Source organism: Sapajus apella, unplaced genomic scaffold (genome assembly GCF_009761245.1).
Source record: "Sapajus apella isolate SASKATOON/1434 unplaced genomic scaffold, GSC_monkey_1.0 scaffold216, whole genome shotgun sequence".
NCBI lineage: Eukaryota > Metazoa > Chordata > Mammalia > Primates > Cebidae > Sapajus > Sapajus apella.
The window spans coordinates 746,780-762,786 of NW_022437156.1; the positions used below are offsets into that span (position 1 = coordinate 746,780).

A 16,007-nucleotide genomic window follows, 5' to 3' on the forward strand; every position below is an offset into this window, starting at 1 on the left:
CCTCAGCTTCCCAAGTAGCTGTGATTAGAGGGACCCACAGCCAGGCCTGGCAAATTTTTTGTATTTTTAGCATACACAGGTTTTACCACATTGGCTAGGCTGGTCTTGAACACCTGGCCTCAAACGATCTGCCTGCCTTGGTTTCCCAAAGTGCTGGAATTATAAGTGTGAGCCACCATGCTCAGCCCACTAGTAATTTTTAATGTTGATATGTAACCTGCAACTTGACTGAATTTGTTTATTAGTTCTAACAGGTTTTTGGTGGAGTCTTTAGATCTTTCCAAATGAAAGATTATATCATCTGCAGACAAGGATAATTTGACTTCTATTTCTTTCTCTTGTCTGATTCCTCTAGCTAGGACTTTCAATACTACGTGTCTGTTGTCTTGAAATCCAGTTTGTAAGCCGGGCGCGGTGGCTCAAGCCTGTAATCCCAGCACTTTGGGAGGCCGAGGCGGGTGGATCACGAGGTCAAGAGATCGAGACCATCCTGGTCAACATGGTGAAACCCCGTCTCTACCAAAAATACAAAAAATTAGCTGGGCATGGTGGCACGTGCCTGTAATCCCAGCTACTCAGGAGGCTGAGGCAGGAGAATTGCCGGAACCCAGGAGGCGGAGGTTGCGGTGAGCCGAGATCGCGCCATTGCACTCCAGCCTGGGTAACATGAGTGAAACTCTGTCTCAAAAAAAAAAGAAAGAAATCCAGTTTGTTTGATATAGGAGTAGTTATGCCTTCTCTTTTTGGTTTCCATTGGCATTGAATATCTTTTCCATTCCTTTATTTTCAGTCTATGTGTTTCTTTTTTTTTCTTTTTTTGGATATGACCTTTATTGAGCTTATCCACCAGAGTGGAAATAATGTCTGTACAAAACCAAATGGTTGTTACTATAAGTTTTGCATCACAATTAAAATCCAAAACAGTCAACTCAGTCAAAACCCACTACTTCAGAATCAATAGCTTCTTTGTAACACTTAAATATGGTTAAGACTCCAATGCAGAAATTTGGTTGGTTGGAAAGCTAATTAAACTTCCAACTTGCTCAAATAGAGTTACAAAAGGCAAAATTGTGTTTTTCAGAGATACAGTCCACTGGAACCACCAACACTGGACAGCTGTTAGAGTATTTAGAGTCCTGAGATAACAAGGAATCCAGGCATCCGTTAGACAGTCTTCTGTTTTCTTTTCTTCCCAATCAGAGATTTGAGAGTGTGTGGAATGACATAACCACCAGCAATTGTAGCCTTGATGAGAGAATCCAGCTCTTCATCTCCACAGATAGCAAGTTGTAAGTGACGAGGGGTAACATGCTTTACCTTTAAGTCTTTTGATGCATTTCCTGCCAGTTCCCGCATCTCTGCGGTGAGGTACTCCAGGATGGCTGCGCTGTACAAAGTGGCAGTCGTGCCCACACGTCCGTGACTGTCGTCCTAGGTTTCAGGTGTCCATGAATACAGCCCACTGGGAACTGCAAGCCGGCTGTCTGCGAGTGGGAAATCGCCTTTGTGTTGGCCTTTCCGGGGTCCTTCCCAGCCTTACCGCCAGCCATTTCGAATTCTGCTGAAGCTTAAGCAAGCATCGCAGAGAAAGAGCTGATTAGACCCACGGCGAGATCCCGCCACCTACTCCTCTGTGATTCAAACTGCCCGAAGTATTTCTTTATAAGCAACATGTGTTTCTTATAGGCAAGAGATCATTGGGTCCTGTTTATTTTATCTATTACTGAATAGATAATTTGATTGGAGAGTTTAGTCTGTGAACATTCAATGTTATTATTGATAAGCAAGGACATTTTATTATTTGTTTTCTAGATGTTTTGTAGTCTTTTCTTCCTTCTTTCTTTTCTTCATGTCTTCTTTTTAGTGAAGGTGATTTTCTCTAGTGATATGATTTAATTTCTTGCTTTTTGTTTTTGGTTATCCATTGTATGTTTTTCGATTTGAGGTTACCATTAAGCTTGCAAATAATATCTTACAACCCATTATTTTAAGTTAATAACAACTTAACACTGTTTGCCTAAACAAACAAGCAAAAAGAAAACTAATTTAAAAACCCTATACCTTACCGTCATCTGCAGCTTTTTAGCTTTTGTTGTTTCTATTTATATCTTATTGTAAAATCCATGTCTTAAAAATCCGTTGCAGTTATTTTTTTATTGGTTCATCTTTTAGTCTTTCTACTTGAAATTTATACACCACAGTTCCCATGTTATAATATTCTGTTTTTTTCTGTGTACTTACTATTACCAGTGAGTTTTGTACTTCTGATGATTTCTCATTCCTCATTAACACCTTTTTCTTTCTGATTGAATACTCCCTTTAGCATTTCTTGTAAGACAGGTCTGGTGTTGATGACATCCTTCAGCTTTTGTTTGTGTAGAAAAGCCTTTTTCTCCTACCTGTTTGAAGGATATTTTCATTGGATATACTACTGCAGGGTAAAAGTTTTCTTCCTTCGGAACTTTACATATGTCACGCTACTCTCTCCTGATCTATGAAGTTTCCACTGAAGAGTCTGTTGCCAGATGTATTTGAGCTCTATGGTATGCTATCTGTTTTTTTTTCTCTTGCTGCTTTTAGGATCTTGTATTTATCTTTGACCTTTGGGAGTCTGATTATTAAATGCCTTGAAGTAGTCTTCCTTGGGTTAAATTGGCTTGGTGTTATGTAACCTTTTACTTGGATACTTGTCTTTCTCTAGGTTTGGGAAGTTCTCTCTTATTATCCCTTTGAATAAACTTTCTACCCCATCTCTTTCTCTACCTCCCCATTAAGGCCAGTAATTCTTAGATTTTCCCTTTTGAGGCTATTTTCTAGATCTTGTAGGCCTGCTTCATTCTTTTTTGTGTCCTCTGTAATTTCAAACAGCCTGTCTTCAAGCTCACTATTACTAAAAAGTTTCTTCTTTTTTTTTTTTTTTTTTTTTTTTGAGACGCACTTTTGCTCTTGTTACCCAGCCTGGAGTGCAATGGCGCGATCCTGGCTCACCGCAAACTCCGCCTCCTGGGTTCAGGCAATTCTCCTGCCTCAACCTCCTGAGTAGCTGGGATTACAGGCACGCACCACCATGCCCAGCTAATTTTTTGTATTTTTAGTAGAGATGGGGTTTCACCATGTTGACCAGGATGGTCTTGATCTCTTGACCTCGTGATGCACCCGCCTCGGCCTCCCAAAGTGCTGGGATTACAGGCTTGAGCCACCACGCCCGGCTAAGTATTTTTTATTTTTATACAGATGGGATTTCATAATGTTGGCCAGGATTGTCGTGATCTCTTGACTTCATGATCTGCCCACCTTGGCCTCCCAAAGTGCTGGGATTACAAGCGTGAGCCACCGCAATCCGTCTCAAGTTTATTTAGAGCTCTAGAGTTCTGGAGCCTTTTAGCCCATGGTGGTGAGTCTTGCTAAAACTCAACCTTTTTTTTTTTTTTTTTTTTTGAGACTGAGTCTTGCTCTGTTGCCCAGGCTGGAGCGCAGTGGCATGATCTCAACACCCTGCAACCTCTGCCTCACAGGTACAAGCAATTCTTCTGTCTCAGCCTCCCGAGTAGTTGGGAGCTGTGTATTCTGCATCCATTAGATGAAACATTTTGTAAATATCTATTAGGTCCATTTAGCGTATAGCGTGGATAAGTCCAATGTTTCTTTTGTTAATTTTCTGCCTAAATAATCTGTCGATTGCTGAAAGCGTGTGGTGCTAAAGTCTCCAGCTATTATTGTATTGAGATCTAGCTCTCTCTTTAGCTCTAACAGTAATTGCTTTATGTAGCTGGGTGCTTCAGTGTTGGGTGCATATTCTTCTTCTTCTTATTTTTGAAATGACAGGTCTCATATATTTATTACTGAACCCAGTCAACCAATGAGTTCATAACAGATCAAGGAGGAAATGCTGGTCAACTCTCCAGATAGTGGTGACATTTTCAGCTTGATATGGTATCGTGATTGTGACCTTCAGACAGCATAAATATGTGTGTCGTCTGACGTGCAATTCCTTACAGACCCATCCTAGGTCTTCTCCAATGTCTCCTTTAGGAGTTATACCTGATTTCATTACCAGTTTCATCAAAATCCACTAGGGAATGGGACAATTTTGCTTTTGTTTCCTGGCCAGGAATTACTTAATCCTGAAAGTCTTGTGAGAAGACATGGGGAGAAGTGAAGTCAAGCACATACCATGATGGTGGAGAAAGGAAGAGACAGGTGTATAGTATTTGCAATTGTTATATTCTCTTGCTGAATTAACCCTTTCATTATTATATCGTGACCTTCTTGGTCTCTTCATATAGTTTTCCTCTTGAAATCTATTTGGTTTGATATAGGTGTAGCTACTCCTGTTTGTTTTTGGTTTCCATTGGCATGGAAGATCTTTTTCCATTCCTTTCTTTTCAGTCCATGCGTGTCTTTATAGGCAAAATGTATTTCTTGTAGGCAACAGATCATTGGGTCTTGTTTATTTTATCCATCAAGTCTTGTTGTCTTTTGATTGGAGAGTTTAGACCATTTACATTCAATGTTATTATTTGTAAAGAAGGACATTTTGTTATTTATTTTCTAGGGTTTTTTGTTGTTGTTTTTTCTTCTTTCTTTCCTTCATGCCTTCCTTTTAGTGTAGGTGATTTTCTCTGGTGATATGATTTAATTCTTGCTTTTAATGTTTTTGTATATCTGTTGTATGTTTTTTATGATTTGAGATTACCATGCTGCTTGCAAATAATATGTTTAACCATTATTTTAAGCTGTTAAAAACTGAACACTGATTGCATAAACAAAGAACTGAAAAGATAATAAAAATTTCACACTTTATTTTTATTTATTTATTTTTTGAGATAGACTTTTGCTCTTGCTGCCCAGACTGGCGTGCAGTGGCACAATCTTGACTCACTACAATCTCCACCTCCCAGGTTCAAGCGATTTTCTTGTCTCAGCCTCCCAAGTAGCTGGGATTACAGGTGTGTGCCACCACATCCTGCTAACTTTTGTATTTTTTGTAGAGATGGGATTTCACCATGTTAGCTAGGCTGGTCTCAAACCTCAGGTGATCCATCTGCCTTAACCTCCCAAAGTGCTGGGATTACAGGCACGAGCCACTGCACCTGGCCTAAATTTCACACTTTAACTTCATCCCTCTGCATTTTTTTTTTTTTTTTTTTGAAATTGAGTTTTGGTCTTGTTGAGCAGGCTGGAGTGCAGTGACATGATCTCAGCTCACCGCAACCTCTGCCTCTCGGTTTCAGGTGATTCTCCTGCCTTAGCCTCCCGAGTAGCTGGGACTACAGGCACGTGGCACCACGCCCAGCCAATTTTTGTATTTTTAGTAGAGATGAAGTTTCTCTGTGTTGCTCAGGCTGGTCTCGAACTCCCGACCTCAGGTGATCTGCCCACCTCAGCCTCCCAAAGTGCTGGGATTATGGGTGTGAGCCACTGTGCTGCCTGCTTCTTAACTTTTTGTTGTTTCTATTCATATATTATTGCACTGTGTTTTGAAAGGCCATTGTAGTTATTATTTTTTATAGATTCATTTTTTAGTCTTCCTGGTTAGTATGTAAGTAGTTTACACACCACAAATACAACATTATAATATTCTGTGTTTTTCTATGGCATTTGGTTCTTGCGTGAAGGAATTGCAAAACACCAGTATGGGTCTAAGTGCAATTGATTTTATGAAGTTACATGTCCCAAATACTTCCCCTGAGTTTTTACTAGCTGCAGTTTTTCCTTACAGATTTATGGTGTTTTGCAGTCAGTTGCTTTAACAGATGTACAGTGCCTTTTTTGTAGGCTCTCTGTGAAGCAGAGCAAAGAAGTTCATCTATATATTGTAGTAAGGTGGAACCTTAAGGAGAAAGTATATCCTCCAAGTCCTCCCTTAACATTTGAAAAACTCAGAAAAGGCTTTCAGTGAAAGCATGGGGGCATTACTGTCTAGGTAAATTGTTGGCTTTCCCAGGTAAAAGCAAATAGGAATCTGGATCCACTGGATTACTAAAGAATGCATGACATAGGCTAGCAACAGTGAAAAACCTGCTATCAATAAGTAATGAGTTTAATAAAATGTGGGGATTTGGAACCACTGGATGCCTTAGAATCACTATGTAGTTTACTGCTGAGAAGTTCTGAACAAAACTCCACCCACAGGTATTTGGTTTTTTTTTAATAGGCAGATTGGGACATTACAAGGATGAGTATGTGGTATAACAGGGCTGCTGAGAGCAAATCCTGACGTGTTTGAGAAGTCATATTGTTTGCTGTGAGAGCGGCAAGGAAAACCTAGTCACCCCAAAAGTGGAAAACTGCCCCCAAAGCGGAAAACTGCTCAAAGCCTTATAAAACAGTAACCGATATGAATATGCCTCACACCAGATGAATTAGTTCTTTGAACACAGGATATGTAACTCTTTCCTTTTTTCTCTCTAAAGAGTGTTTTCTAGCTTGTCTCTAACCTGTAGTAAATATACACCAGCTGCCTGGTTAGTTTACCTTTAACCAATGAAAGAACACAGAACACCTGCTTGTAAAACTTGTCACTGGAAAGTAAAGAATAAATACGTAGGTCAGAGTCTGCTCTGGGCTCAGCTGGAAATGCTGGGGAACCCCTAATCCCCACTCTGAACCCAACTTTTACTTTCTGTCTGTGTCTGTTTCTTTTCTTTTTTTTTTTTAGATGGAGTTTCACTCATGTTACCCAGGCTGGAGTGCAATGGCGCCATCTCGGCTCACCGCAACCTCCGCCTCCTGGGTTCAGGCAATTCTCCTGCCTCAGCCTCCTGAGTAGCTGGGATTACAGGCACGCACCACCATGCCCAGCTAATTTTTTGTATTTTTAGTAGAGACAGCGTTTCACCATGTTGACCAGGATGGTCTCGATCTCTTGACCTCGTGATCCACCCGCCTCGGCCTCCCACAGTGCTGGGATTACAGGCGTGAGCCACCGCGCCCGGCCTGTGTCTGTTTCTTAATTCTGTCAGTGCCGCCTGGGTTGGGGTCTCTATGGCTGACTGGTCTCGGCATCAGGCTTTTATGTTCTTCTATAATAGGTTTAATAACTTATAATGCCATCTGGTTTAGTGGATATTATTTGATATTAGGCACAGGTCTTGATGGATGAAGCTGGATTCTAATAGGAGGTGTAGTGTACATTTTGCCAGTATCAATAGAGGGTTTTGCCTGTATAAAAGCAGGGATGTGATTCAGCATTGAAGGAGTGCGATTAGCTTGTATATTTTTCCCCACTCAAATCTCATGTTGAATTGTCACCCAGTGTTGGTGGTAGGCCTTGGCGGGAGGTGATTGGATTGTGGGGACACATTTCTCAGGAAAGGTTTATCATCAGCACTTTGGTTTTGTCCTTGAGATAGTGAGTAAGCCTCATGAGATCTGGTTGGTTAAAAGTGTGTGGCCCCCACATGCTCCTTGTTCCTGCTTTCACTAGGTGACATGCCTGCTCTTATTTGCCTCCACTGTGATTGTAAGCTTCCTGCAACCACATCAGAAGCTGAGCAGATGTCCAGCTTCCTGGTCAAGCATGCAGAACTGTTAGCCAATTAAGCTTCTTTATAAGTTACCCCATCTCAGGTAATTCTTTAATTTGAAAAAGTTAAGATTTGAGACAGAGTCTCACTTTGTCACCCAGGTGTAGGGCTGATGTCCCACAGGGTCGTGGGATGTCCCTTATGCTGTGATGAGGCACAGCATCCGAGAAATAAAGAGACAGGACACAGAAGTACAAGGAAAATGCAGCTGGGCTCAGGGGGCCATGCCACCTATAAGTGGAATCAGGTGAGGCTCCGAATGTCCAGAAGCATATTTGTTGTGTATAGGTTAGGGGGCAGGGCAGTGAGTGAAGTTGTCTTTAAGGATAGTGATAGGGTCATGAGCAATAAAACATGGGGTTCACCCACATTAGGTCACCTAGGCTGGGAGGTGGACAGTGCACAGCAAGGGGTCCATCCCCATTAGGTCATCGAGGCAAGGGCCATGTGCAGTAAGGAGTCCACCCCCATTAGGTCACAGAGGCATGGAGGTGGGCCGTGTGCAGTGAAGAGGGTGCAGTGTGCAATACCTCTATCTATGGGCAAGCGACTAAGATTTATAGGAGGATGCTTTAAGTCACAAAGCAGTGACAGAGCTGTCAGGGTCTACGCCACCTGCTGGCAGCTTCCAATGAGTTCTATAGGGGAATGCTTTTTGAGCAGCACAGTAACAAGAGCTGATAAAGTTCACAGTCACCCAGGTACTGAGGGCAGCCTTCCACAAGAACTGGAGCAAGGTCCTACAACTCCTTTATCAGGAGGAGTGGCTCTTGCCCCAAGCCTGCCATACAGTGGGTATCTTTACGATACTGAACGCTGGTGCCTGGGCCACGGGTTCTTGTCCTGGTATGACTGTTTTTCCCTTAAGTCATGCTCTGCCCTGTGTCTGCTCTAGACATTTCTCTGATTATAAGCAGCTTATTCCTTAATTCATGCTCTGAACTGTGTCTACTCTAGGCATTCCTCCGATTATAAACTAAGGTATAGTTTTATATATATATGGAAATAACTGAGTGGTAAGGTATTCTTTAGGCACTCATTCTATGAGCTAACATATGATTATATATAGAGGATCGTATAAAGGGAAATAACTGCGTAGTAACATTATAGACTGAGATATTCTTCAGGTGCCAGGATTCTGCTTGGCTCTCCTTGCTCAGTACCTGTATGGGGGTTACCCACACCCAGGCTGGAGTACACTGGCGCTCTCTTGGCTCACTGCAAACTCTCTCTCCAGGTTCAAGTAATTCTCACACCTCAGCCTCCCAAGTAGCTGGGATTACAGGCTTGAGCCACTGTGCCCGGCCTTTATTTTAATTTTTTAAAATAGAGATGAGCTCCTGCTATGTTGCCGAGGATGGTTTCAAACTCATGAGCTCAAGCAATCCTTCCACCTCAGCCTCCCAAGGTGCTGCGATTACAGGCATGAGGCAACGACTACAATTTTTGAACATATACCTGACAGGAGTCCTAGAAGATGGTCTAGGTTGCATGTTTTGGGAATTTTGGCATCCCGTTCTGCCTCTTATTAATTTCTCAAAAGAAAAAAAAATTCTATAATCCCCATGAGGAAATTGTAGTGGTTGGAGGGAGTTGTTTTTTAACAGTGTCCCTAGCATAGGATTTTTGTTTTTGCTTGGTGGGCAGCCTGTGCTCTAATTGTCCATCCTGTTACCATTTTCTCCAGATTTTTCTTGAGACTGGCACACCGCCTAATGATATTCTTATTTATTCATGTACCAGTTTTTTCTGATGACAGAAAATTTTCTCTTTTGGGAGACTGAAGTCTTTTTTTTTTTTTGAGACGGAGTTTCGCTCTTGTTACCCAGGCTGGAGTGCAATGGCGCGATCTCGGCTCACCGCAACCTCCGTCTCCTGGGTTCAGGCAATTCTCCTGCCTCAGCCTCCTGAGTAGCTGGGATTACAGGCACACGCCACCATGCCCAGCTAATTTTTTTGTATTTTTGGTAGAGACGGGGTTTCACCATGTTGACCAGGATGGTCTCGATCTCTTGACCTCGTGATCCACCCGCCTCGGCCTCCCAAAGTGCTGGGATTACAGGCTTGAGCCACCGCGCCCGGCTTGACTGAAGTCTTATAGAATGGTGACAACAGCCCGAACAGCTTTACAAGGGATCGACTCATCCCTACCTTTTTAGAAAGTAAATTTTGCTCTCAAAACATGCTCAGAAATAGAGGAAAAAAATCAAGCAACAAATACAGTATTAGTCTCCTGCAAAGAAAATCTTTCTTCAGGAGCACTTCTGACATCAGATTATTCAGCCTGAAAAAAAAAGATATTAGATAAATGTCCAAAATATGCTGAGTTTATTTGGGAATGAGAATGAGGATTACAATCTGTGGTGCGCTGGTGGATTGCCTTTCTGGAACAGATGTAGTGTGTTGAATGGTGGTCCCCACAAAAATATGTTTATGTCCTAGTGCCCCGAAGCTGTGATGTCATGTTGTTTGGAAAAAGGGTCTTTGCAGATGTAATGAAGCTGAGGATATTGAAATGAGGAGATCCTCCTGGATGAACCAGGTGGGCTCTAAATCCAATGACAAGTGTCTTCCTAACAGGTGCACAGAAGAGAGAATCAGAAGAGGAGAAGGTGACATGAAGAAGGAGGCAGAGATTGGAGCAATGGGGCTACAAGCCAAGGAACGCTGACGAATGCCCTGCAACTACCAGAGCTGGAAGACGCAAGGACTGGATCTGCTCCTAGAGCCTTCACAGGGGATGTGGCTCTGCATGTTGATTTTGGAGTTGGTGCCTTCAGAACCGTGAAAGAATAGTTTTCTGTTGTTTTAAGTTGCCAACCTTGTCGGAATTTGTTGTGGCAGCTACAGGAGGCTAAAATACCAGGTGATCAACTTCAACATCAACAGTGGCACATCAAATTGATATTATATAACTTTGACAAGGTATTTGGAGAGAAGCACTTCACCTCATGTAAAAAATCTATACCTGTAGTCTAATCATGATCTAAACCTCAACTAAATTCAATTTGAGGGACATTTCAGAATATATGTGGTCAGTATTTCCCCAAATTGTGAAGGGCATCAAAAATTAGGAAAACCTCAGGGACGGCCACACACCAGAGGAGGGCAAGGAGGCATGGAGACTAAACGTAATGTGATATTCTCGGTGGAATCCCGGAACACAGAAAGGACATTAGGGGAACGCTAATGAACTCCAAATAGTCTCCCGTTTATTAAATAATAAGGTATCAAAATAGCTTAATTAGCTGTGACAAATGGACACAGCAATGCGAGATGTTAGCACCAGGGGAAGCTGACTGTGGAGAGGATGGCAACTCTGTACTACCTTGGCAACTTTTATGTAAATTTAAAACTCTTCTACAATACAATTATTTAAAAGCAGCACTCAGTAAAGAATTAAGGAGTGGAAGAAAAAGATCAATTTTCCATTTTCCTGCAGTGTTGCCATCAAAAGGCTGGAGAGAGCGTTGGAAAGGAGGCGCGGGAAACCTCAGAGTCAGGCAGCTCCAGAGCTCTCCTCTCCTCTCCTCTGCAGAGCCGGAACCCCGCGCAGTCCAGGACTTCTCAGAAGGCCTTTCCACCCCCTGGTCACCCCCAGCCGCACCTCATTGATGCATCCTTTCCGGATCAACAGTCTCTGCTCCACGTAGACCAATGCCCGGTCCTCTTCCGAGCGGCTCCTCAGGGCCCGAGCGGGAGCGGCAGCGCCCCCGTGTGGCCGAAGGACTGAGGACAGGCACTCAGCTCCCCTTTCGCTTCCCCACCCGGGACCTCCCCAGGGTCCCCTTCGGTTCCCAGCTGCAGAACAGGCCTCTGTGCACATCGGGGCGACCCCGTCCCGCGACAGATTTTTCCTCCCAGTTAGAGGCGGTGGACTCCGACCTCAAGGCAGAGGGAGGTCTGCAGACCCTAAGATGTGGTTCCCAGGTCGGGACTGACCCCACAGACATACTGCGCTCCCAGTACGCAATCTCTCAGTGTTTTTGGAATGAGGCCTTGGACTCCCGAGTCCCTGAAATTTGTTCTGCTGCTTCCAGGGAGGAAGGTCTCTCCTACCCGGAATCCACCTATTGAGTCTGCAACCCTAGTGTGGAGGGACCCGGGAAGGACGTGGCGTCGCAGCTGGAGACTATATTGGGTTACAAGGATGTCTGGGATCCGCCGGTGCTGAGCATTTGCTCCTGAAGGCCGTTCCTCCGCCACGCCCCGGACCTGCAGGACCCGGCATCGGAACTCACACCCTGTAGGATCCTGGAGGGCGGCCCCGCCCCAGCCCCAGTCCAGGACTCGGGGGTTCCCCCTCCTCTTCCCCTTTGCGACCTAAGCCGACAGGACCTGGTTAGACCCTTAGGCCTCGTCCCCTGCCGTCTCCAGTCCCTGGTTAAAGGTCCTTGATTTTGGACCCAAATCTAATTTCTGGGTCCGTTGATTGTTCGCGACGGTCGCCCGCCAGGAGACGCTCCCCAGCGCCAAGCAGGCTGCGGCTGAGCGACAGTGGCGGATTTTGGCGCTTTGGCCCAGACTCCCTCGCTGAAGCGCCTCGCGGCTCCGCCCTGGAGGCTGCTCCCCGGAGGCTCCGCAGGGGTCTGTCTTGCTCTGCGGCAGGAGGGAGCTGGGGGATGTCTGCCACTGAGGCTGCACTCGCTGCCCTGGGTAAGCCTCCCCTCTGTGGACCTAAAAAAAAATATCACATACTGTAAAAATACTGACCTGTCAGCCCCAGACTCAACTTTAAGAGGTCCTTGTCTCTAGATTTATTCAGCACATTTTTGTCAGGCGCTATTCTGGGCGCGCGGGTAAAATCCAAACAGGCAAAAATCACGGCCCTCAAGGAATTTACCTTCAGGTGAAAGATACGGCCAGTAAAAAGTCACTGAAGTTAATTACAGAGGTGTCCCAAAGTAAAGAATGATTAAGAGAAAAGCAAGGCGCGGAAGATGAAGGAGCCAGGGGCAATTTTAAGGTATTATTATCGGTGTGAGATTTCCCGAGAGGCGCCCTGAGAGCCGAGTCCTGAAGCAGATGAAGGAGTGAGCCCTGGGTTACTGGGAGGAGGGGTGTTCTAGAATCACCCTCTGCAGACGTGGGGCTCCACCAGGGAAAGCACCCAGGCTGCGGCAGGAGTGGGGCTGGTTAGATTTCAGAAGGACTTCCTGAGGCGGGTTGCGGAGGTCTGGGTTTGTATATCTCCGGCTTTCCACCTGTACCTGGCACTTCGTGAAACCCTGAGCTTGCGGGGAGGGTGAGGGGCCTGGTGTGTGGAGGACGGCTGGGAGAGGAGGAGGCTGAGGTGGGTCCCAGCCCCGGCCATGTCTCTGTACTCTTTCTTTCCTGCACCCAGAATTGGAAATGTAAATGGTACTGATGTCTTCTGCAAATCCTAGAATCTGCGGAACTGAAGGAAATCTTGACGTGGCAGGATATAAAATTAAGGAATTTCTAGAAATTAATGTCTTAGAAATTAAGGAATTTCTAAGCCCTGGAGGCTCCAAGGAATAATTTCAAGAAAGACTAAGTATGAGAAAAAATGTTAATTATGCCAATCATCGTTTACATTGATTACATGTTAAAGTTGTATTTTGGATGAACTGGGTTAAATAAACATATTGCTAAAAATAATTTCACTGATTACTTTTTAGTTTTTAAAGTGTGGCTACTAGAAAATTAAAGATTACCCATGTGGCTCACATTTGTGACTCAGGTTATAATCTATTGGGCAGCACTGCTTTAGAAGGCTAGCAACTTTAGCTCTTATGTTTACATCGATGATTTATGTCAAGTTAGTTTTTGGATATGGTGTTCATTATTTTCCTTGTCATTTTTTCCCAGCACCATTTGTTGAAAACATGGTCCTTTCCCCTTGAAGCATTTTTCAAGACATATATGTGTGGTTTTATTGGTGTACTCTTTATTCTATTCCACTGATTCATGGCTGTCTTTATGCCAATACCACAGCTTTGATTCCTGGAGCTTTATAGTAAGGCTTGTAATCAGGTAGTGTGTATTTTCCACGTTTCTTTCTTTCTTTCTTTCTTTCTTTTTTTTTTTTTAAAGAGACTGAGTTTCACTTTTGTTGCCCAGGTTGGAGTGCAATGGCATGATCTTGGCTCACCACAACCTCTGCCTCCCAGGTTCAAGCAATTCTCCTGGCTCAGCCTCCTTAATAGCTGGATTACAGGCATGTGCCACCATGCCCAGCTAATTTTGTATTTTTAGTAGATAGGGGGTTTCTCCATGTTTGTCAGGCTGGTCTCAAACTCCCGACCTCAGGTGATCCGCCTGCCTCGGCCTCCCAAAGCGCTGGGATTGCAGGCATGAGCCACTGCACCCAGCCAAGTTTCTCCTTTTTAAAAATTACTGTGGCTATTCAAAGTCTTTCAGATTTCCATATAAATTGAAAAATCAGCTTGGTAATTTCTTTTATAAAAAGCCTGCCAGGATTTAGTTTTATTTTTTTAAACTTTTAGGTTCAGGCCTGCCATGATTTTGATTGGAATTGCATTTAAGCTACAGATCAATTTTGGGAGACTTGGTACCTCAACAATACTGAGTATTCCAATCCTTGAACATGATAATTCTCCCCACTTAATTAGGTCTTCTGTATTTCTTTTTTTGGGCACAGGGTCGTTTTGTTTTTTGATTTTTTTTTTTAAATTTCAATAGTTTTTTGGGGAACAGCTAGTGTTTGGTTACATGAATAAGTTCCTTGGTGGTGTTTTCTAAGATTTTGGTGCACCCATCACTTGAGCAGCATATACTGTACCCAATGTGTAGTCTTTTATCCCTCACCTCTCTACTCCCCTTCCCCTGAGTGGCCAAAGTTCCTTTTATTAATCTAATGCCTTTGCTTCCTCATAGCTTAGCTCCCACTTATGAGTCAGGGCATACCATGTTTGGTTTTCTATTCCTGAGTTACTTCACTTAGAATAATGGTGTCCATTTCCATCCAGGTTGCTGCGAATCCCATTATTTTATTCCTTTTTATGGCTGAGTAGTATTCCATGGTACATATCGTTATACATATCTATATATTTTGTTTTTTTTTATCCAGTCGTTGATTGATGGGCATTTGGGCTGGTTCCATGGTTTTACAGTTGCAAATTGTGCTGTTATTAACATGCATTTTGGTTATCTTTTTCAGATAATGACTTCTTTTCCTCTGGGTAGATACATGACAGTAGGATTGTTGGGTCAAATAGTAGACATACTTTTAGTTATTTAAGGAATCTCCAAGCTGTTTTCCATAGTTGTTGTACTAGTTCACATTCCCACCAGCAGTGTAAAAGTGTTCCCTTCTCACCACATCCACGCCAACATCTATTATTTTTTGATATTTTGAGTATGGCCATTCTGCAGGAGTGAGTTGTTACTGCACTGTGGTTTTGATTTGCATTTCCCTGATCACTAGTGAGGTTGGGCATTTTTTCATATGTTTCTTGGCCATTTGTATATTTCTTTTGAGGATTTTCTATTCATGTCCTTAGCACAATTTTTTCTTTGAAAGTTTTTAGTTTATTAAGCTTCTTGTGAAAAATCCACAAGGGTCACAGATGACGTCATTGCAGCACATTTACTCCTTCGGCTTTTTTCCAGCCCCGACATTGGCCTTTGCAGTCCCCTGACTTCCTTCATTCTGTTCCTGCGTTCCTTTCGTTGCTTTCTTGAGTCTTTTTCTTCTCATACAGGCCATGTCTCTCAGGTCTCTGTTTGGGTTCCTTTTTCTTTGCATAATCCAGGGAATCATAAATCACACCAAAGCCAGTTGTCTTGCCACCACCAAAATGAGTTCTGAATCCAAATACAAGGATGGTATCCAGTGCGGCCTGGTACATTTTGACTGTTTTTTCCTGAAATTCTGTCTTAGGCATGGCTGCCTTCCCGGGATGAAGGACATCAATGACCATTTGTTTCCTCTGATGTAGTTGGCTGGTCATTAACTTTCTAGTGTGGAGAGTTACTGTGTCGTTCATGATGGCGGCCTTAGCACATTTTCTGATGAGATTTTTGCTTTGTTTTTGCTGATTTCTTTGAATTCCTTGTGGATTCTGGATATTAGTCCTTTGTCAGATGTATAGATGGTGAGGATTTTCTTTCACTCTGTGAGTTGTCTGTTACTCTGCTGATTATTTCTTTGCTGTGCAGAGGCTTTTAGTTTAATTAAGTTCTGTCTATTTATCTTTGTTTTTGTTGCACTTGCTTTTGGGTTCTTGGTCATGAAGTCTTTGCCTAAGCCAATGTCTAGAAGGGTTTTTAAAAAATGTCATCTTGGCCGGGCGCGGTGGCTCAAGCCTGTAATCCCAGCACTTTGGGAGGCCGAGGCAGGTGGATCACAAGGTCACGAGATCGAGGCCATCCTGGTCAACATGGTGAAACCCCGTCTCTACTAAAAATACAAAACATTAGCTGGGCATGGTGGCATGTGCCTGTAATCCCAGCTACTCAGGAGGCTGAGGCAGGAGAATTGCCTGAACCCAG

The 16,007-nt window shown here is 43.5% G+C and overlaps 1 pseudogene; it reads right to left on the bottom strand.

Moving 5' to 3' along the window:
* Positions 1-974: 974 nt before the first annotated feature.
* On the bottom strand, positions 975-1,562 carry LOC116544420 (annotated as a pseudogene).
* Between the last annotated feature and the right edge of the window lie 14,445 nt (positions 1,563-16,007).